The sequence below is a fragment of the Saccopteryx bilineata genome, chromosome 5, assembly GCF_036850765.1.
Source record: "Saccopteryx bilineata isolate mSacBil1 chromosome 5, mSacBil1_pri_phased_curated, whole genome shotgun sequence".
Classification (NCBI taxonomy): domain Eukaryota; kingdom Metazoa; phylum Chordata; class Mammalia; order Chiroptera; family Emballonuridae; genus Saccopteryx; species Saccopteryx bilineata.
The window spans coordinates 186,963,074-186,985,009 of NC_089494.1; the positions used below are offsets into that span (position 1 = coordinate 186,963,074).

At 39.6% G+C, this 21,936-nt stretch overlaps 1 protein-coding gene and 1 non-coding gene across 4 annotated transcripts in view; both read right to left on the reverse strand.

The window, feature by feature from the left end:
- Positions 1-21,936, reverse strand: part of BMPR1B (bone morphogenetic protein receptor type 1B) — a 422,111-nt gene that overhangs the window by 183,313 nt on the left and 216,862 nt on the right. The window lies entirely within an intron of this gene.
- LOC136307181 (small nucleolar RNA SNORA63) lies at positions 15,087-15,217 on the reverse strand. Its single transcript, XR_010725853.1, has one exon. It is a non-coding gene; the product is annotated as a small nucleolar RNA SNORA63 (small nucleolar RNA).

The window sequence follows — 21,936 nt, forward strand, 5'->3', positions numbered from 1 at the left end:
GAGGAGACTAACAAATTGATCAGTAGAAACCAGTGTACAAAATTAAAATAACTGATATGCCACATTAAAACTTAAAGGGTTTTATCTTCAATTTCAATGAAGAGAACATATCAAGAGTCAAAGGTATAGAGACTCAATATTGTCACAGTAATAGTTCTTCCTAACTTTAACTACAGATTTGATCCCAATTAAAATCCCAGAAATCTATTTTGTGGAAATGGACAATACTATACTAAAGTTTATATAAAAAGGCAAAAAACTCAGAATAACCAGTACAATATTGAAGAAGCAGAAGAAAGTTGGAGGACTGACACAACCAGAGATGAAGACTTACTATAAAGCTACAGCAATCAGGACAGTGTGGTGCTGTAGAAAGAACAGACAATAGATGAGTGGAGAACAGAGATCCCAGAAATAGACTCACATAAATATAGTCAACTGATCTTTGACAAAAGAGCAAAGACAATCTAATGGAGCAAAGATAATCTTTTCAACAAATGGTGCTGAACAACTGGACATCCATAGGCAAAATAACAAATCAAGACAAAGAGCTCATACCCCTCATAAAAATTACCCCAAAATGGATCACAAAACCTAAATATAAAATGCAAAACTATAAAACTCTTAGGTAACATAGGAGAAAACCTGGATGACCTTGAGGATGGCAATGACTTTTTAGCTATAACACCAAAGGCACAATCCACGAAAGACATAATTGATAAGCTTGATTTCATTAAAATTAAAAATGTCTCGTTTATATAAGAAAATGTAACAGAATGAGAAGATAAGCCACAGAGTGGGAGAAAATATTTATGAAAGATATATTTGATAAAGGACAGTTATCCAAAATTTATAAAGAACTCCTAAAACTCAACAATAAGAAGCCAAACAAACCAATTTTAAAAATGGAGTAAAGACCTTAATAGCTCACCAAAGAAAATATACCATGCATATGGCAAATAAGTATATATATGAGAAGAGGGTCCACATTCTATGTCACCAGGGAAATATAAATTAAAAGAACAATGAGCCTGAACAAGTGGAAGCACAGTAGGTAGAATGTCAGACTAGGACACAGAGGACCCAGGTTCAAAACCTTGGGGTCGCTGGCTTGAGCGTGGGCTCATCAGCTTGAGCATGGGGTTTCTGGTTTGAGTGTGGGCTCACTGGCTTGAGTGTGGAATCACAGACATGGTCGACAGCTTGAGCCCAAGGTTGCTGGCTTGAGCAAGTGGTTACTCACTCTGCTGTAGCCCCCCAGTCAAGTCACATATGAGAAAGCAATCAATGAACAACTAGAGGTGCCATAACAAAGAAATGGTGCTTCTCCTCTCTCTCCCTTCCTGTCTATCCCTATCTGTCTCTCTCTCTGTGTCTGTGTCTCTCTCTGTATCTTCACACACACACACACACACAAAAGCGATGAGATACCACTACATACCTATTGACACTGCCAAAATCTGTAACAAAGACACCAACAAAAGCTGGTGAGGATGAAGAAAAACAGGAATTTTCATTCATTATGGGTGGTAATACAACATGGTACAAATACTCTGAGAGCTAGATAGTTTAATAATTTCTCACAAAATTAAACATTCTTATCACGTGATCCACCAATCATGATCCTAAGCATTTACCTAAAGTATTTGAAAACTTATGCCAATGCAAAAACCTACACATAGATGTTCATGGCAGCTTTATTCATAACTGCCTGAACTTGGAAGCAACCAAGATGCCCTTCAGTAGGTGAACAGGTAAATAAACTGTGGTACATCCAAATGGTGGAACATTATTCAGATCTAAGAAGAAATGAGATCTAAGATGTATTTGCGGGGGGGGGGGGGGGAGAAGATGAGAGGGATAAACAGGTAAAGCACAGATGATTTTTAGGGCAGTAAAAATATACTGAATGATGCTAATGGCTATATGTGTCCTAACCTATGGAATGTATTCCAAGAAGAGTGAACCCTAAACTATGAACTTTAGGTGGCAATGATGTGCTAATGGAGACCACCAATTGTAACAAATATGCCATTCTAGTGGGGAACATTGGTTATAACCATTGATGTGTGGGAGTAGATAGGGTATGGGAAATCTCTCTATTTTCATCTCGGTTTTACTCTGAACCTTATACTGCTCAAAAACAAAACAAAAGAAAAAACAACTAAAGTCTAGCCTGAAGAGGTGGTGGTGCAGTGGACAGAATGTTAGGCAGGGATGTTGAGGACCCAGATTCAAAACCCAGAGGTCGCCAACCTAAGTGTAAACTCATCAGCTTGAGCACAGGGTTGCCAGCTTCAGCTTAGGAACATAGACATGACCCCAGGGTTGCCGGCTTGAGCCAAAGGTCACTGGCTTGAAGCCCAAGGTTGCTGACTTGAGCAAGAGGTCACTGGCTTGGCTGGAGTTTTCCAGTCAAGGCACATATGAGAAAGTAATCAATGAACAACTAAGATGCCACAACTATGATTTGACACTTCTCATCTCTCTACCTTACTCTCTGTCTGTCCCTGTCTGTCTGTCTGTATCTATCTCTTTTTCTCAGAGAAACAAACAACAACCAAAAACTAAAGTCTATAGAAAATCAAAGGTGGCTTCTCCTTTTGGAAGCTGAGTCTTTGCCAAGGCAGAGGCTATACAGAAAAAAAGGAACAACTTTGGAAACCCTGTTCCAAAGCTACAAAGAGAAGACAGATTTAATCTTTAATGAGATGAATTTGAGGTATCTGCTATATCCAAGCAGATATGTACCAAAAGCATTAAAATACACTGGTCTATAATACAGAAGATGTGAAGACTGTATCAACTCAGTATCCTTCTATTCTTGTTTTATTGCTTCAAATACATACAGGCTATTTTCAACATATATAGAAACCAAAACAGTCACTTAGAAAAACTTCACTCAGATAATACTCACCTTCTACTGAAAAGCCTACCTGCTTCCCTATCTTGTTCAAAGTGAAAGCTCAACATTTCATAATAATCCATAAAGTCCTACTCAACCTGCTCCCTCATCATATCTCTGACAGCACTGATTACAACCTCCCTTGCCCAGCTCCAGCTCAACTGTCTTATTATTATTCCTTAAATGTGCCTGACAAGTTTTCTCTCAGTGTCCATCCTTCAGTTTGCTGCTCCTGCACCAGGATGTTCTCTTGCAGACAGCTTCATGGATGACTCCTTCAAGTCTGCTCAGATGGCACCTTCCAGTGAAGTCTACCGTTACCATACCACTTCACAATACAAACTTTCTTTGATGTTTATTTGATTGTTATTATTTGTCTCTCCCAATAGAATGTAAGTTCAATAATAGTACAGATTTCATATGCCTAACCTGAGTCTTACACATAATAAATGTACAATAGGCCCTGGTTCATTGGCTTAATTGTAGAGCATAAGCCCAGCATGTGGATGTCCCGATGTTTGATTCCCAGTCAGGGCACACAAGGAAAAGTGCCCATTTGCTTCTTCACCCCTCCCTTCTTGCTTCTCTCTCTCTCCTCCTCCTCCCATCCTGCAGCCATGGCTCGATTATAGCAAGTTGGCCCCAGGCGCTGAGGATGGCTCCACGTACTTTCCCTCAGGAACTAAAAAATTACTCTGGTTGCAATAGAGCAAGGGCCCCAGAAGGGTGGAGTATCACACCCTAGTGGGTTTGCCGGGTGGATTCTAGTAGGGGTGCATGCGGAGTCTGTCTCTGCCTCCTGTGCTCTCACTAAATTAAAAATAATAATAATAATAAATGCACAATAACTGTGATATATAAATAACTTGGAGATTTGTGAGCCATATGCCAACTTAAGTTGTTCCTGAAGACATGAGGTCTTTCAAGGAAAGCATGTACAATGAGAAGTAATCCAAACCCAACATTTAAAAGGTGGGTCAAGAAAGAGATGCCCACAAGAACTGTAAAATAACTATACATGAAGGTAGGAGAAAAATGAGAAAATGAATTAGGATGGAGTATTCAGGAGTGAATAATCAATAATCATGGATGCCCTGAAAGATCAAATATGAAAGGTATTAAAAACAGCGCATTATACCATAACACTCATGAAGCACATGATACTAAATATGTGAGTTGCATATTTTAAAAGGGTAAATTTTAGGGTATATGAGTTATATTTAAGCAAAGCATGTATTAAAAAAGAAAGAGAGCATTGGTTGCTGAGCTGTTTCCCTAGAGGTCTGAAGCAAGCCAAGGAAGTAAGACACAGTATAAAATCTTTCAAAATTTGATCATGAAAAAAGAAAAAAAAAAAAGATAAAGTTGCCTGGCCTATGGTGGCGCAGTGGATAAATCATTGACCTGGAACACTGAGGTCACCAGCTTGAAACCCCGGGCTTGCTTGGTCAAGGTACATATGGGAGTTGATGCTTCCTGCTCCTCCCCCCTTCTCTCTCTCTCCTTTCTAAATTTAATAAAATAAATAAATAAATAATAGAAAACCTTAAAAAAAGAAAGATAAAGGTAATGACTTAAAACAACAAACAACTAAAACAACTCTCTACAGTGTAGAGGTGAAACGTTTTTAAGTCAAGTTGACTTGAGTTTTTGTCTCAAGTTACATAAATTATATAACCTTAGTTTACACATTGATAAGATGGGTTTAATATCACTTCCTGCATCACTGGGTATCATTACACCATTTATTTTTTATTTTTTAATTTTTTTTCTCTTCTTTTTTTCTAAAGTGAGAAGCTGGGAGGCAGAGAAACAGACTCCCACATGTGCCCAACCAGGATCCACCAGCAAGTCCAGGGGGCGATGCTCTGCCCATATGGGGTGTTGCTCCATTGCAACCAGAGCCAGTCTACCACCTGAGGCAGAAGCCATAGAGCCATCCACAACATCCAGGCCAACTTTGCTCCAATGGATCCTTGGCTGTGGGTGGGGGAGAGAGAGAGGAAGGAGAGGGGGAGGGGTGGAGAAGCAGATGGGCACTTCTGTGTGCCCTGACCAGGAATTCAACCTTGGACATCCACACAATGAACCAATGCTCTACCACTGAACCAACCAGCCAGAGCCTCTGTTTTTATTTTTGAATATTATTTTATTGTACAGAGATATTCTATATTTTACTTATCTATTGTTTTGACTTTTGAACTACTATATATAATGCTCTTATGAACTTTCACATACAAGTTTTTATGTGAACATATATTTTTGTTACTCTTGATTAAATGCCTAGGAGTAAAGTTAGTAATATAGTCATTTTTTATTTAACATTTTAAAGAACTGTAAACTGTGTTTTCCATTTTATAACCTTAACAGCAAGGTATGAGGGTTCTAATTTCACCACATCCTTCAAACACCTGTAATTATCTGTCTTTTTATTACAGTAATGCTGGTGAGTATGAAGCAGAATCTCATTGTGGTTTTAATTTGCATTGCCTTAGGTTTAATAATATCGTGCATCTTTTCAAGCACTTACTGGCCTTATGGCTATTTACTATTTACTTCCACTAAATATAATTTCTAGAATTTCAGAAAATCCTGGAACTCAATAAACTTTAAACATATTTTCAAGGGTCCTGTTTCTCATACCTGGCATAGATACATGCACTCCCTTGTTAGCTGAATAAATGAATAAAATAATAAATGAAAGATTCAAAATTAGAAATATCAAATTTATTACTATATCGTTTCCGTTTTTAAACTAACCATTTGAATTCTTATACAGTTTCAATAGAAAAGAGACCTTTCAAAGGAAAAGAAACTTTTATAAAATATAATTATCAAGAAAATGTGTTAATCATTTATTATTATGATAAATATTTACATTAGTATTTCTAGATTAGTAATAATAAGTACGCTATCAGATCAATGTTAGGATACTAGACTTGTAATCCAATTACATTAATGTTTTAATTTAATGCTTCTTTGAAGTGAGAGGTGACCAAAGCAAAAAAAAATTAAATAATGAATGAATTTAAAATGTTGACAAACTTTATCAGATATGAATACACAGATTGATCCAGGACTATAAAAAATGAGACATTCTTCAGGGTAAATGTATACAAGGAAATTATTAGTAATCCAAGCTTGTAATCTTATTTCAAAAAGACCTGAGGGAATATGTGACTTTCAATGTAAATGACTGAGGAGAAAGTAAGTTGACTCTACAATGTGCCTAGTTAGAAACAATCTATGGACTGTTTCTCCTTGTTTGTTCCTCTACAGGCTGACTACTAGTCATATCATATACAGAGTCACTTACCCTAATTCTAAGGTTCTTTGTTCTCAAGTAATAAATAGTCCGGGCTCCTGGGACCCAAAGGAAAATCATACATAAGTCTACTAACCTTTACTGCTGCCAGTTTATTATACTTATCCATGATTAGTTTGAGACGTATTGACTGTACAATCACTAAATAGGTTACTTGTTTTATTCAACAAGAACAATGTTGTATATAAACTGAAAAGAAGAAAAATACTAAACATGAAAACCATAGCAACGAATGTGTTTTTTGAACTTTCATTTGACATCACATCAACTAACACCAAACTAAAACATTTTATCACTTATAAAAAGGAATTGTTTGTTCTGAAATTCATAGTGTATAGAAAACATATAACCAGAATCAATAATAAAACTCAATTAACTTTAACAAAATATGGTAATATAAAGAGTAACATCAGGAATATCATGTTATTTTCATATGATAGTTGTTGCTAAATGGACTTATATTAAAACTACACTAATGTGTTTTCATTCTTAAGAATACCTGAGTTCCTAGCTATGTAGCAGTACTTCCATTTATTTTTCTCTTAAAACCACACATATATTTATATAATACTAAGAACCATGTTAAAAAGTTTTTATCAGATTAAATATTTATTTGCAATATAATTTCAAGCATTCCCAACTTTAAAAAAATGTACAGTTCTTAAAAATCATCATATAACTTTATTATCTATTTTTTATAATTAAGGGATTAGCTCAGGCTGGGATAGCTCAGTTAGAGCATTGTCCAAAGCACAGATGTTGTTGGTTTGATCCCTGGCCAGGGCACATCCAGGAACAGAACGATGTTCCTGTCTCTCCCTCTCTCTTTCTCTCTCTAAAGTCAATAATTAATTTAAAAATTAAGGAATTAATCTCAAATTAAAATTTTCTTTAAAATGGAAATCATATTACGTCTATAGGACAATAATAAGAATCTTTATGATAATAATTAGAGGTTATAATTCAATTAATCTCTGAATAGTTTCCTGAATAGAGATGTAGCCTGAACTCTCAATCCTGATCCTCGTTTGAGGATCTTTTCATTCATACAGAAACTCATGACAAGCGATGTGACAATAATTTAATAGAATACTTATTTCTAGGAAAAAATCATAGTATATTTTGTTGGACAGCAGCCCTACAATCTCAAGAAAGTAGTAAGTGTCCTCTCCAAGGAGGGAAAATGGGGCTGAAATCACCCCGCAGGAAAGAATTATGTCAGCTAAAATGAGAAGAGGAAAGATTGGGGATTCCTCAAAACTAGCTACAGCATACATTGCTGGGGGTGCTAAGGGAGAAATCCCAACCAGGAAGGATGCAGCAAAAGCAACAACATGATGGAAGATGGAAAGAGCTGTCCACCACATTTACGCTGACCTTTTCTACTATTCATTAATCGTAAGGCCGTAGCTCATAAAAATATCACCAAATGATTAAATTTAACAGGTAGTGAAAACAGGAATGTGCTTCAAGTCTAGTCATTCCTATAATAAAACAAGAATAATATGTTTATTTCACTGCTCTATGATGAATCTGTTTTCATGGAGGGAATTTAAACTGTAAAGCTGAAGAATATAATTATTCGCTTCAATGCCACTTTCTAGTAGAACATATTTCCCTCAAAAAGCAAGAAAAATAGGAAGAAAATAATAAACTAATTTTAACAAGAAATAAATTAGCTAATCATTACTCTTTTTCAGTTCATATATGAAATATTTCTATTGGCTGTTCTGCTTCACAGGGCATGAAATTCTCTCGAAATGTGCTATCAAAAATAACTAAAGAGTAACGCAGAAAAAGAGACTAAAAATAAAAATCTATTACTATGTTGGAATAGATGGAAACTGAACAGGAGTGAACTTTGAGGTGTCCCCCATCTCCCTTCAAATAACAGAATTTGCTTCATTCTCGTATTTGACCTAAAGTGACCAAGAACAGATTGGAAGTAGGCTGAGGACAGGTAAGTGGTAAAACTAGAAAAGGTAAAAATAAAGACTATCCCCTAATCGAGTAGCTCAGCTGGTTAGAACATCGTCCTGATGCACCAAGGTTGTAGGCCCTGATCCCTGGTCAGGGCACATGCAAGAATAGCCAATGAATGCAGAAATATGTGAAACAACAAATTAATGTTTCTCTGTGTGTATCTCTCTGTCTCATGCATGCACACTCTTTTTCTTCCCCTTTTTCTATCTCTCTAAAATCAATTTTTTAAAAAAAAAATTTTAAAAGAATAAAGAATATCCTTATACTTCTTTTCATGATTCAATAAAGAGATGAAACAATGTTAACAAATAGCATCTCAGTTTAGTAATCAAGTTGCTTATATTTTTGTTTTATTTTGAAGACAATTTGCATTGAACTTCAACACTGAAGCAAAGTAAGTGTTTTATATAAATATTTTGTATGGAAAAGCATATACATACTGCTGCTCACACTTTTTCTTTTTTTCTTTTTTTGAGAGAGAGGGGTGGGGCAGACAGACAGGAAGGGAAATAGATAAAAAGCATCAAGGGAACAGACAGACAGGAAGGGAAATAGATAAAAAGCATCAACTCATAGTTGCAGCACCTTAGTTGCTCATTGTTTGCTTTCTCCTATGTGCACTGACTGGGGTGGGGAGGGCTACAGCAGAGCGAGTGACCCCTTGCTCAAGCCAGCAAATTTGGGCTCAAGCCAGCAACCTTAGGCTTCAAACCAGTGACCTCTGGGCTCAAGCCAACAACCATCGGGCCATGTCTGTGATCCCACGCTCAAGCCAAATGAACCCATGCTCAAGTCAGCAATCTCAGGGTTTGGAATCAGAATCCTCAGCATCCCAGGCCAGTGCTCTCACCACTGTGCCACCACCTGGTCAGGCTGCTATTCATACTTGATTCTTATGTAACACCAGTAGAGACTATTAAAGAATACTTGAGAAGAACAACAATCTCAAAACATGTCTTCAAGGTCAAAAAATCCCTGTTGATGGGGTAAAACCTTTCACTGTCCAACTCTTAATGGTATGTACAAATGTAACAACTCACACTTACATGGATTTTATAGTTTTAAGAAGTGTTCTTTCATATTATCTCACTTGATCATCAGGATAAGCCAATGAGAAAGTGGTCCTACTTTACATATGAGGAAACTGAATTTCAAAGCTGGTAAAGAAACAGCTTAATGTGTCCAAGTTTTAAAGTAGAGACTGAAACTGAATTCAGTCCTTTCATATTAAACCCTTGGCCCTCACTACTATACATTTCAATAATATCAGAGGGACCATATCTTATTAAAAATTATTTGGCCCTGGCTAGTTGGCTCAGTGGTAGAGCGTTGGCCTGGCGTGCGGAAGTCTCAGGTTCGATTCCCGGCCAGGGCACACAGGAGGGGCGTCCATCTGCTTCTCCACCCCTCCCCCTCTCCTTCCTCTCTGTCTCTCTCTTCCCCTCCCGCAGCTGAGGCTCCATTGGAGCAAAAAGATGGCCCGGGTACTGGGGATGGCTCTGTGGCCTCTGCCCCAGGCGCTAGAGTGGCTCTGGTCGTGACAGAGCGACACCTTGGATGGGCAGAGCATCGCCCCCTGGTGGGCGTGCCGGGTGGATCCCTGTCGGGCGCATGTGGAGTCTGTCTGACTGCCTCCCCGTTTCTGGCTTCGGAAAAATACAAAAAAAAAATTATTTTTCTGTGGAAAAAATAATCATTCCTAGGGGTTAGTCTGAAGTCTTCCAATTTGAAACATACACATTTTTGTTGACAATGGCAACACACACACACACATACACACATTACCATTACAGGGGATCTTCGAGTTACGACATAGTTCTGCTCCTACGACAGTGATGTAACCTGAATTATGGTGTAAGTCAAAACACACTCTAGCCTAAGTCACTTACCTATCCTAACACAGATGTTAAATCATAATCTAGAGCATAAAAACACAACTAAGCCACAGAAAAAAGAAAAGGACATAAACGTACTGCATTGTATGTGTTACCGCATATCCTCTGCCACGCGCAACCAACTGGTTTGCCCACACAGTCTGGAAGTACAATGCTAGTGGTGTAAGCCAAAACACTCGCATCTCAATTTTTAAAGTTTTTATGGGAGTGAGCATCGGAAACTCAAAATGTCGTATGTCAAGACTGCTGTAACCCAAGGACGCACTGTACTTAGGTAATGACTGTACCATTACCTAGTCATCCAAGTTAAAGACTTCAGTGTTCCGCTTCTTCTCTTTCCTATTTCCAAGTAGTTATTGTATATCCAGGAATCTATCTTGGAAACATTTCTTGAGTTATTCTCATCTTTTCGACTTCCCTCTGTTCCTACCAAAATTCAGGTTTAGCTTTCATATACCCTTAAATACTGAAATGATCACAATCTAGCCTCTTGTCTGCAATCTCCCTTTCCTCCACCATTCTTCTACAATACCCCTACCCTGCAGGGATTTTTTTCAACACCTCCTCTTGCCAACAACACAGGGTTCAAACTTCCAGCACTGAATATGGGCCTCTCCACCATCTCACCCTGGCTCCCCCCTTTGTGGTTTCCTTTCCCTCTCGTCCATAACACAAACCCCACCTTACACTCTCCTACCACACGCACCCCACGTTCACTGGAAATGATGCTGAACACAGCAGCTCTTTCAGGCTTCCGTGTGTCCTCATAGAATGGCTTCTGCATGCCTTTACTTCTATGGAACAACATTTCAGCTGGCGCAAAATTAGCTTCAAATATGTGGGAATGCAAATTCAAATTTAAAAAGGGAAAATGTCCTTGGATGCTGTGACTCAAGACTTTGTTGTCTCCTTCTTAAAAAGATGATAATTGCTCCATTTTCACTGGTAGTGATTCCTCCTAAAAACAGAAGGGAAAAGCACAGAGCAGTTCCCAGGCGGCCAGCAGCAAAGCAGGGCTAACACCGTGTGTTTCAGAATAAGTTGGAGAACCTGACCAGCATTTCTGTCCTGAGCATCCACTTTTCTTCCTCTGTTCTACACTCTTTGTGACAGAAAATGAAGCAATAAATAACTCCACAGCATCAATAAAAATATGCTCATTGAAACTGTGTAACTGTCCTTTTGGAAGACCTACTAATACAGCTTTCAGGTAAAATTATGCACAGTAGTACTATCAAAAGAGTTTGAAGCCGGATAATCAGAAAGAGTAGCCCTAAGTAGTATTTAATTGCTAAAATTATGACAAGAGTGTCCATAGCCTCTACAGAGAGAATTTTAAAATATTTATATGCTCAAAGATTGCTACATTTTCTTTTGGTCAGAACAATATTCAAAGCACACTGATGAAAGTTATCACTGGGTTTACCGACAATCGATACCAATTAAGTCTACTTTTTAAATGCATATCAGGTGTTACAGAAAAATGCATCCATCTCAATAGTAGCTATTGAAAAGAACTTTATAAAAAAAAGGTAAATAATGCATAAAAATCCCAAGTGAATGATGAAAACCTTGTTCAGATGACAAGCCACATATTAGTCAAAAGCCAGTGCTTATACTTGGTGGCACCAATGTTTTACTGGTTTCCTAATGAGCATAATAACATCATACCCCTAACTGCTTATTTATTGCTCTATTCTATTAAAAACTATTTCAACTTAACTTATATTCCTAACAAATCTATTTTATAATTTTAATTAGCAGTTGTAATGTTTCTTCCGGATTATTTCATATTTACTTATGTTTTCATTCAAGAAATCACTTGCAGGTGTGGCACTACAGACTCGGTTCTTCTCAGGGAGGCTAGAGGCTGTGAAGGGGACAGAGGACTGGTGAATAGGTCACTACAATGTAGCATGGTAGTGGCCATGATACAAACAAGCAGAGCACAGAAACCCTAACTCTTCCTGGACACTGAGCTCAGGGAAGGTTTTTTGGAGAAGGAGGTGATCATCTGATTTCTTAAAATAGAAGTTAACCAGCCTGACCTGTGGTGACGCAGTGGATACAGTGTCAACCTGGAACGCTGAGATCATTTGTTTGAACCCTGGGCTTGCCTGGTCAAGGCATATATGGGATTTGATGCTTCCTGCTCCCCTTTCTTTCTCTTTCTCTCTCTTCCCTCTAAAATGAGTAGCCAGAAAATATATCAAGATTTCAATGTGTGGCACTTTAGGATGATGGCAAGACCCAGAGTATGGCCATGGAGTAAGAGACTCAATTGGTGGTAACTACTCCAGGTGCACTACCACCACTGTTACAGGTCCAGTAATGGGATGGCCACAATTCTAGGTTTGCTTCTTCTGTGCCTATTGACATTTTCATTCATTTTATCCCTGACTTATTCTACTTTAAAAATAGATCTTGGCCCTGGCCGGTTGGCTCAGCAGTCGAGCGTCGGCCTGGCGTGCGGAGGACCCGGGTTCGATTCCCGGCCAGGGCACATAGGAGAAGCACCCATTTGCTTCTCCACCCACCCCCTCCTTCCTCGCTGTCTCTCTCTTCCCTTCCCGCAGCCAAGGCTCCATTGGAGCAAAGATGGCCCGGGCGCTGGGGATGGCTCCTTGGCCTCTGCCCCAGGCGCTAGAGTGGCTGTGGTTGCGGCAGAGCTACGCCCCGGAGGGGCAGAGCATCGCCCCCTGGTGGGCAGAGCTTTGCCCCTGGTGGGCGTGCTGGGTGGATCCCGGTCGGGCGCATGCGGGAGTCTGTCTGTCTCTCCCCGTTTCTAGCTTCAGAAAAATACAAAAAAAAAAAATAGATCTTGTGTTTTTTGAGGGTTGGGATTTTTTTTGGGGGGAGGGGATATAATAATGTGCATTCATACGATCATTTCTCTATCAACATTTTTATTCATTCACTCAGAAAATATTTATTGAGAAACTGTTATCTGACAGGCTTGGTTTTTGTTTGTTAAGTTTGTTTTTGAGAGAGAGAGACAAGAAGGGAGAAGGAAGGTGAGAAGCATCAACTTACAGCGGTTTTCACTTTAGTTGTGCACTGACTGCTTCCAAGGGAGGGAACAGAGAGAGTGAGAAGCATCAACCTATAGTTCCTTTCACTTTAGTTGTACACTGATTGCTTCTCATAAGTGCCTTCAGGGGACTGAGCTAGTGCTATTTTGCTCAAGCCAGCGACCTTGGGCTTTTTATACCAGCAACCTTTGAGCTCCAGCTGGAGAGCTTCTGGATCATGTGGTGATTCCCTGCTCAAGCCAGCAACCCATAGCAAAGAGCCCAAGGTCAGTGACAGTGACCTTGAGGTTTCGAACCAGAGACCATGTTGATGCTTTATCTCCTGTGCCACCACCGATCAGGACTGACAGGCTTGGTATTAAGTGCTAGAAATATGATGGTGAACCAAACACGCCAGACATGCCCTCCTGGACTTAACATTCTAGTGGTGAACAAAAAGAGGAGTAACCAATAAATATGATAGCATCTCATGTGGAACAAAAACAACAAATGCAATAATATAACAGAATAATATGATCATGCTGGGGTGAAGAAAGCTTAGAAGGGAAATGAGAAAAGGCGTGCTGAACCTTCTGCAGGACCCTTGGAGCTGAGGCCTGAGTGACGAGAAGGAGACAGCCTGTAAAGATGTTAGAAAGAGCACTCTGGGAAGAAGACATTGCTAATGGAAAGATCTTTGGGTAAGAATCACCCCTGGAATTCGAGTGACAAAGAAGCGGGGGGTGGGGCAAGAGTCGGCACACAATAAAGTCAATATTAGCACTAATACAAGCCACGCTGAGGGATTTAGATTTTACTCTAATTACATAACTGGCCATTGGAAGATTAAAATTTCCTCTAAAAGTTCTGTCAGGCAATGCAAGAGAATATTTTAGTAAAAGGGGGCAATACGCCTTGAGAATGTTAGTTCTTAAAGCACATTCTTAAGAATAACAAAAACAAAAACAATTATTGAAATACTTCTCTTTAAAAATTCAGATCATTTAGATAAAAATCAGTTTTTCTGGAAATGCCCAATGCAATCATATCCAGTTCTGGTTCACTGCTTTAATGCAAACTCTTTGTAAATTCTAAAATACATTTTCTTACCATTTGTAAATAACTCTGTATCTCTTGAGAAAAAAACAGGCCCTGGCCAGTTGGCTCAGTGGTAGAGTGTCAGCCTGGCGTGCAGGAGTCCCGGGTTCAATTCCCGGCCAGGGCACATAGGAGAAGCACCCATCTGCTTCTACACCCCTCCCCTCTCCTTCCTCTCTGTCTCTCTCTTCCCCTCCCACAGCCAAGGCTCCATTAGAGCAAAGTTGGCCCGGGCGCTGAGGATGGCTCCGTGGCCTCTGCCTCAGGTGCTGGAATGGCTCTGGTTGCGGCAGAGCAACGCCCCAGATGGGCAGAGCATCGCCCCCTGGTGGGCATCCTGGGTGGATCCTGGTCGGGCGCATGTGGGAGTCTGTCTGACTGCCTCCCCGTTTTCAACTTCAGAAAAATACAAAAAAAATGAAAATAAAAAAATACAGACACACAAAATATTTAAGACAGTATCTAATTTGCTTACAGTATCCTTTTTATTTGGACCATGGATTCCGCTAGTATGGGTCACATGAGTACTTGATCCTACCTGTTGTAAATGACACATCATTTATGGCACATGATTCTGATAAGAGATCAACCCACTAAAACTTCCCTGGGAAATAACCTTTGAGGAAAAATGGGGTTGATTTATTAAGACTGCTAGAACATAAGAATCACCATTAATTGAAGCATTTAGATACAGTATATTTTTCAGGTAAAAAATGGCATTTCTATTCTTCAAACAAACACACTAGAGTACTTTTTCTTGAAGTGTATTTAGTAGAGAATGAAGTCTCCTAACTGGTAATAAAAGATTACATTTTCCAAGTCTTAGTGTCAATTTCTGTTCTTATTCTTTTTCTTTTATCTTTTATTACATGTATGAGACCAAGCTTACCTGGCTGCTAAAGAGTACAGCAGACAGGTATAGTTAAGAAACAACTTTATTTTGAGCAGGGGGAACGACAACACAGCACTTCACAGCTATATTGTAGTCTGAATCCTGCTTTGTTCTTATTTTTTTTAACAGCTAATAGTCATGCATAAACTAAGGAACCTAAATTAAAATGTAAGAAAAGTAAAAGCAATCAAGTCCTGGTCACATTCCAGAAAAGCAAACCAATCAGCTAGAAATTAATGGAACTATCGTGTGGGGCTATAGTCCTAAAAGTTTTGCTGATATAGCACCTCTTTCAGCTTCTAATAGCTTATAAAACCCACTAACTACCTAAGGAATTTTATTTAAAAACTCAACCACTCCATAGAACATAAACTTATATTCCTTTATGTATAGATGCCAAATAGTATTTCATTAAAATTGCAGCTATATGTATTACACTATTACCAATTTTTTAAAAGGTATTTCAAAGAAATTGACGCATTTTCTACACAGTCTATTTGTCATGGAATTCAGAGCGTGTGAGTAAAAAATGAAAGACAACTCCTACTCAAACCTTTCTTCTTAAAACTTTCTCTGATAAAGTCAGCCAGTGTAATCTATCTCAAAACAGCCTTTGAATTCTTTCTGTATCTTTAGAAAACCCACAGAACCTGTATTATATCTGTTTTCCTTTTTCTAGTAGATAATATGTTAATTGAAATCAGGAGCTGTATTTTATGTATTTTTCCATATTGACAGTACCTTTCTTTGTGGTGTTAAAGAAACACCTAATTAATGAATGTATAATGAAGAATTAACCTTCCACTGTTGAAAGTAGGACACATCAAAGCAGCCCAGTGCTAGTATAAGCTTCTGCAAATACATATGACCACTTCAGAGCCCTGACTGCCATTCTCTCCTGTCCTGGTAAAATAAAGAGAAGTGAGAAATACTTGAAAATGTGAAATGAGAGGTACTGCTATGCTCCAAATAAGAAGGCTGGATCAAGGAGAAAGAGGATTCAATGATTAAAGACTGCAGACTCAAGCCTGACCAGGCGGTGGCGCAGTGGATAGAGCGTCGGACTGGGATGCGGAGGACCCAGGTCCGAGACCCCGAGGTTGCCAGCTTGAGCACGAGCTCATCTGGTTTGAGCAAAGCTCACCAGCTTGGACCCAAGGCCCCTGGTTTGAGCAAGGGGTTACTCGGTCTGCTGTAGCCCCATGGTCAAGGCACATATGAGAAAGCAATCAATGACCAACTAAGGTGTTACAACAAAAAACTAATGATTGATGCTTCTCATCTCTCTTCATTCCTGTCTGTCTGTCCCTATCTATCCCTCTCTCTCTGACTCTCTCTGTAAAAAATCATAATAATAATAAATAAAAGACTGCAGACTCAAATGAAAAATAAAATAGGACCATAAAGCATTCCATCACTCTGTAAACAATTTTGAATACCTAATACATATAAGCACTTATAACAAACAAAAGTAAATAAGACATAACTCCTGCCTCCAAATAGCACACAGGCAAAAGCTATAATGCACAGTCATAAAAAGCAATGCTAGAGCTACACGTAAGTGATAAGATATAGGACCTGGGAGAAAAGGTGGTCGTGGAATCAAGTCTCACCAGGGTGAGTAGAAATTAGTCTAGGAAAAGAGGCAGAAGGGGATCTATTCCAGAAAGAAGCAGAGTTGTGAGCGATAGGATAGTCTGTACAAGTTATGAGAGGTAAGTCTCTGATGTACCGAGGCTCCGGTGCAGGGGAAGGCAGGAAATGAGGCAAGACGGGGAAGAAGGGGCCTGGCCAAGGAGAGGCTGGTCTATCATGAGAAGGTACCTTAACTTTTACCCACAGGGCAATGGGAAGCCACTGAGCAGCTTAAAAAAAAACAGAGTGGCATGATAACATTTGTGAAGCTATGCTTTAAAATTATTAACACATTTTGGGTTATATGATCCTACACAATACTGAACACATATACTTAACTACCACTTGAATAATCAACGAGTTACTGACTTCCTTAGAAATAAACAACTTTTAGAATTTGGGTAGAAAACTTATAAATAGAATATTTTAACTCTTACTGAAAACAAATGGGAAGTTCAATTTTCATAAATAAATAATGCCACGAAATAAACTAAATTGTTACTAATTTCTGCAGTAAATTAACATGCTGAATGAAATAAATTGAAATGATCTGATATTTCTATCAAAATTTGATATTCCAGTTGTCACTTCATGTTAGTTACAATCCAGTTTTCAATATTTGTATATTTTTTTTGTAGTTTGTTGCTTTTATAGGTTTACTGTAAAACAATTCAAAAGTTTCAAAAAACCAAGTTGTAATTAAATGAACAAACTTACTGCCAATTTCACTAGACTTTGCGGGAGTTCACATTTTATCGCAGAGAAATTCACCTGAGGGTGAAATGCTGAGGCACATTTTGATTCTGACATGAAACAAGCAATCCTATGCTGGAACTTACAACTACACTTTGCATGTATTTTAAAAGACTATGCAAACTATGTTACTAATTCACTAAGTAACACTGCCTTCCATCTAGCCATGAAACCAAATTTCATTGTCAGTCGGCCAGGTTCACGGCTAAAAAGTGGTGCGCTTTTCCAGGTAAAATAATTACAATAGATTGTGATGATATCTTCTGGTATTTTCCATGCATTTTATGTCAACTCTGATTTTGTTAAGACTGGCTAAATGTAAGCCAGTCCCTTGACAGCCCTGCAAAGATACTGTCCCGTTTGACACAGGTAGCAGTTTTCTGGGTTTTTGGCTTTTACAAGCTGCTTCCTGCCTGGCTCACTCACCCACACAGACGGGCTGGAGAGCACTGTTGCTAAAAGCAGGGGAGGAACCCAAGTAATAAGATGCAGTGAACAGGGTCCAGCCTATGCAGACTAAACATCTGAAACAGCCAAAACTTCTCCAAAGCACACGTTTCTGTAGTGACAGAAGACGAACTGAGCTGGCGTGGCCCAGGAGGGAAGAGGGGGCTACCGCTGCACATTGTCACCTTGAATGAAGTTTTCACTGTTCATATGCATGAACTTCAACCCAATGATTCTTGATATTTGAAGACTATTTTAAGAATCAATGGGACAACCTGTCAGTCCTTATACAGAGCTAGATTTTAGGAAGAGAAGTAATTTATCTTCATTTTTAGAAAACATTTTTCCGACAAAAACACAAGGTTTCAATAGCTGGCCAGTTCAAGCTATTACCATTCATAAATTCTGCATGTCTAAGAACTTGATATAACTTAAAACATGCGCCACACACCATCATAATTTTGGCTTAGCCAAGAGAAAAACATCAAATTTAGATTCCCACTAAATGCTGTAACTGGAAATTTACTGAATAGTTTAAATAGTAAAATTTGACGATGAAAGCTTGGATGGTCCAGTTGTGTTTCTTTTTACCATAAAAAAAACTCTATGTATATCTTGACTGACATCTATTTCTATATCCTATAACTTTGGAGTTAACTTGCAAAGACTGGATACAAAAAAGTGTGGAAGATTTTCTTTTCCAAAAATGGCCACAACAATGTCTCCCATCGCAACTGCTCTTCTGACATCCCACTGAGAGGTGGGGGTCTAAATGGTTTCTCTGTGAATCAGGAAAAGCTTATGACTATGGTGAAGTGACTCTATGTGCTTCAAGCAGGTAATAAAAGGTGATTTAACTGCCGCTTTAGCAATCAGAATCTGTGTTCTTGAAGCCTTCAGCTGCCATGTTAGCAGTCTGCCTAGGCATAGGACACAGTGCTCTAAGAATGACCAAACTAGCCAATGCGGAGAAAGCAGAAAGGCTTTGAGACAACATGGGTTGACTGAGATAAGCGTGGACAGCTTCTCCCTGCGTCAGCCTCCTGCTGTTCCAGTTCTAGACATCATCTGGCTGCAAAAGCATGAGAGACCCTGACCCAGAACCATCCAGTTGAGTTCTGCCCAAAATCCTGACTGACAGAAATCATGCGAGGTGATAACTTTGTTTTGGTTGTTTTAAATCACTGTGTTTTACAGTTTTTCTCTAAAAAGCACAGATAACTGAGACACACTTTGATATTAGAAGTGAAGCAGTATAATAATAAATTTTTTTTTAGAAAGTAATCTCAGGACGTAGTATGGTACTGGCCTTGGAAATGGATAGAGAGGGAAGGCTGGAGGAGACTGTCAGTGCAGGGAAAGCCTGAGAGAACTCCGCTATGAGGGCTCCTGGAAGACAAGAACTGCGTTTCTGAAAGGGAAAGGAAGGATACTTCTTGTTACCTAGCGGCAGAAGATTTAGCAATGCCACTGCCCACAATGATGTGGAAAGCAGGAAACGTTCCTAATGAACTCCAGCAGCCAGCTCAGGAAGACTCCCAGCAGAACACTGCAAGGAGCACCTGCCCTCCTTTTGCTGCTTATGATAAGATGTGGGCAGAGACAGATGAGTCCAAAAAGAAACTGTTCGGCGTCAGCGAAATTTGGAGGCACTATAAAAGAGAGAGAAGTTGTTGGGTTTGAAAATAGAAACTATTTTTCATCCCTATCACTTCAGAGGAGCAAGCCTCAGGAGATAAAATGTCAGGTGTAGTCAGAATGGCCTGGTCTACAAATAAAGGTATTCATATTACTATAAATAGCCTCTGTAACACCCCAGGAATAGTCAGAGTATGCCTCATAGATCCTTTAAAACAGATAAAAAGGCTTTCTAAGGTTCTTAAAGGCACACAAACGAGCTCTAAGCAACTGAGTGACTAAAAATTTTAAGGGTATTTTCTCACTGCAGCCTCATGAGGAATGCCTGGTAAAGGAACAATTATCTCAAAATTTTTCTTGGGCTCAGTGGTAGAGCGTCAGCCTGGCGTGCAGAAGTCCCGGGTTCGATTCCCGGCCAGGGTACACAGGAGAAGCGCCCATCTGCTTCTCCACCCCTCCCCCTCTCCTTCCTCTCTGTCTCTCTCTTCCCCTCCCACAGCCGAGGCTCCATTGGAGCAAAGATGGCCCGGGCGCTGGAGATGGCTCCTTGGCCTCTGCCCCAGGCGCTAGAGTGGCTCTGGTTGCAACAGAGCGATGCCCCAGAGGGGCAGAGCATCGCCCCCTGGTGGGCAGAGCGTTGCCCCCTGGTGGGTGTACCAGGTGGATCTCGGTCGGGCGCATACGGGAGTCTGTCTGTCTGTCTCTTCTCATTTCTAGCTTCAGAAAAATACAAAAAAAAAATTTCTTGGTGTGGCTTTTGCTAATAACACAGATTATAAATTGATACATAAGAAACCCTAAAGATTTGTGAAGAATTAAATCAGGTGGAGCTAAAAAGAAACAAAGACAGTACAAAGTAAGCATGGCCTTGGGACCCCAAACTTCCATGTACAGGAGGAAGGTGAGAAAACTTGGCAGCTGTAAATACAAGCCAAGTTTTGATTGGAAAAAGAATGATGATTCAGAGGACAGAAACAAAAACACAGTGGGAGGAGCCAGGAGTCCCAGAGAACAATTCCCAGTGAGTAGACGGAGCCCTAATAAAGCTAATGGCAGCAGGGACATTTGGGTTTCACATTTGCAATTAAGTTTAACAGCCTCTCCTTTCTCCCTCTGTGAATGGGAAGAACCACAGAATTTTTTTTATGCTTGTCACATCAGTGCATGTTGGGTGTGGAAAGAGCAGATAACTTATCTCTTTCATTCACAGGTTTTCAAAAGAACCTATAGTTCAAGTGTTTTCAATATTCAAGAAGACTTACCCAAAAAGCTTCATCTGCACCTGGACTTGATTTAGAAGACAAGACCCTGGACTTCAAGCTGATGCGGTAAAGAAATGAGACTTTGAGGGCACTGAGGGCAAGAACAGCGTATTTTACATGTGGGAGGGCTGTAAATGATTATGGTCAGAGGATGGACAGTGATGAATTATATTTCCGAAATTTAACCACAATAATATCTCCGTACCACCATGTTCTTCTCATAATGTAACTCCAACACTCTGACCACCAAGTATTGGAGTTGATATTCTTTCCCCTTGAATTTATTACTATAGCCTAAGTGAAGCTATGTGATTTACAGACTAGACTGTAAACGGGTCATACAGCTCTCATCTTGCTCACTCTAGAACAAGAGGGTTATCATTAACACTCACCATTGAAGCCTTCGGCCACCACCTTAGCAGAATAACTGTCTTGAAGCTGCCATGCTGTGAAAAGCCCAAATTAGGCCATGTGGACAGACCACATGGACAAGCCTTGAGATTATATGGTAGAGAGAGATGCCTGACTTGCCCCCATCTGTTTCAGCTGCCTACTGTCCCAACTTCAGTCACTGACATCAAACACATGCGTGACTCGGAGCCAAAAGTAAACAGCAAAACCCCACACAAATTCCTGGCCCACAAACATTGTGAGAGATAAATGGTGGTTATAAGCCACTGTGGATTATAGCGATTTATTATATGGTTAGAGATAACAGAAATGAAAAGCACAAATTATTGCACCTCATTCTGGCTACATACAGGAAATGTCATAAAAATTACTAAAAATGGAAATTGATATTCTGATCAAAATTGACAAAGAAAACCAAAAAATTTTAAAGACATTTTCTATAAATCTTTTTTTTTTTTTTTGGTATTTTTCTGAAGTCGGAAACAGGGAGAGATAGTCAGACAGACTCCCGCATGCGCCTGACCAGGATCCACCCGGTACGCCCACCAGGGGGCGATGATCTGCCCACCAGGGGGCGATGCTCTGCCCCTCCGGGGCATCGCTCTATTGCGACCAGAGCCACTCTAGCGCCTGGGGCAGTGGCCAAGGAGCCATCCCCAGCGCCCAGGCCATCTTTGCTCC